Raw genomic sequence first — 2,502 nt, 5'->3', positions numbered from 1 at the left:
AAAATATTTGTAATATAACAAGATAATATGGACGGTAATTAAACCTCACTGTAACAAACAAGACTATACTTGAAAGAATTTAAATTTATGGTTAAAGCCACAACTGCACACACAGTGGCCTTTATTGCACACACAACAGCCTCAACCTGAACTGAATTTTGTGTCACACGAAACCCAGCCTGGTATCAATTTACACATTGAATATTGAACAATATTGTCTTCGCATAGAGAGCTGAGTCTACTGAAAACGCCAAAGAGGCGAGAGAGATTGCGTTTCTTCAGTTGTCCAAGAAATCCGCTTGCTTCCTGGCTGGATTTTACAGAGGATGCTTCAAAAAGGAGTCTAGATTGTTCTTGTCGTGGGGAAAAAACCCAATGAAAGAAACAAAAGACAGCAACACAAATAATAATTCTTACTTTAAGATTCAGAGGTTTAGTTCATTAGGAATTTGGAACCTGAAGAGTCATCATAGTATCATTGCATCGTAACATCCCTTACATCAATAACCCATTGCAATGAGGTACAACAAGGACAGCTGATCTCGAGCTCCATCTTTTATACCTTTCTTCTAACGGACACACACAGGTGGACACTTCCTTGCTACATTTCACAACCCACTTCCTTGTTCTTTCTTGCTGCCCGTCAGTTTCCACATGCACCCATGTGCATCTCTGGAACCTCCATCCGTCCGTTACTTCCAGTTCTTTATTTCTCACAGTTTCATTCTTCTAGTTCCAAATATACTCCCGAAACGATTCACTTTGCAAAATCATGTTACACAAATGGCAACTGCTCAGCACATTACAAATAGTTTGTTGTCATTGTGAAGCCTTTCTAGCTGAAGACTTTGGGTTCAGATCCCTTTCCTGGGGTCTGCTACCACCCACTTAGGCCTCATTAAAGCTAATAGATCAATAGGCCGTATTTGCGTTTCCCACGTTCTCAATGGGGATCATGCCAAAGACGCAAGACAAGGTGGCGCAGTGGTTAAATGCAGCACTGCAGGCTACTTCAGCTGACTGCAGTTCTGCAGTTCGGCTGTTCAAATCTCACCGGCTCAGGGTTGACTCAGCCTTCCATCCTTCCGAGGTGGGTAAAATGAGGACCCGGATTGTTGTTGGGAGCAATATGCTGACTCTGTAAACCGCTTAGAGAGGGCTGAAAGCCCTATGAAGTGGTATATAAGTCTAACTGCTATTGCTATTGCTATCTAAGATTGAAGAGACCTCAGCTCTTCAATCCTAGATAGCATACAGTATCTTTCATAGAATACAGTATCTTTCAGAGTGTAAGACGCTCCAAGATTTTGAAGAGGCAATTTTTTTTTTAAAAAAAAAAGGTTTTTTCAGTTTGCAGACCTCCCAAAACAGCCCGTTTTTTGTAAAAACGGACCCGATTTCCCCCCACAAAAAAGGCCATAGGCTCTAGGAGGTTTGTAGAGTGCTCCTGGGGGGGAAACGAGCAAAAACTGGCCCATTTTTTGTGAAAATGGGCCCACTTTTTGTTTTTAAAAAGGGCATGCATAGCCTTTAGAAGGCTTGTAGAGTGCTCCTGGGAGCTGCAGGGAGAACTGAGCAAAAAAACACCCTTTTTTTCGCTCATTTTTGCTCTCCCTAGCCCCCAGGAGCACTCTGTAAATCTCCTGAAGGCTACGCACAGCCATTTTGGTGAAGGGGGTGGGGTTTCAGGAGGCAAAAAATGTTGTATTCAGTGTATAAGACGCACCCAGAGTTTCAGCCTCTTTTTTTGAGGGAAAATGGTGCATCTTATACTCTGAAAAATACGGTATTTGAAGCTTAAGGTTGAACTGGGAGGTCTTCAGTGCTTTCTTGAGCTTGATTGCTTTCTTGCAGATGTTTCATTACATTACTGGGGAACTTGTCACTGTTAATGATGTTACCCAGCACTGATGATGTTACGTACTTGGGTAATGAAACATCTAAGAGAGTAGAACCAAGTTCTGAGAACACCAAGGACCCCACACCTGCTCTGGCCAAAGAGCCCCTGTTGTCTCAGTCCACTGAGTTTCTCATCCCACCATCAGTTGAGAGGGAACCTCACCTGTTCCTGGGCTGGTTGGTCAAAGCAGAGATCTCCTAGGAGCATTGAGCCTTTGGCTTTCTACAGCCTTCACCCACGACCTCCTTATCTAACCCTCAGGAGGGAGGGAGGTGGGAAAGGCCTTTGACTGCCTCTTAATAAAGGCAGCTTCTCCGGTGGACATCCTGCCTGTGTTTCATTTCTTACACAGTTGGAACCAACCTCTAAGCTGCACTTCAAAGTGCCGATGAGTCCCAGCAATCTACAGCTGGCTTTTTTGGCAACTGCTAGAAGACTTTGTTGGTGTTCTCTCTTAAGTGAATGGTAAACATTTTATTTTAACAATTGGGATTTTTAAAAAATTCAGGTATCTTCAGGTCTTAGACTGGTCTATAACAGCCACTAGTATGGGGCTTGTGTGACCCTCCATTATGAGCACTTGAAATTAACACACTAGCGTA

This window comes from Thamnophis elegans, chromosome 2 (assembly GCF_009769535.1).
Source record: "Thamnophis elegans isolate rThaEle1 chromosome 2, rThaEle1.pri, whole genome shotgun sequence".
Lineage (NCBI taxonomy): Eukaryota > Metazoa > Chordata > Lepidosauria > Squamata > Colubridae > Thamnophis > Thamnophis elegans.
Note: the sequence above shows the minus strand (reverse complement) of the source record.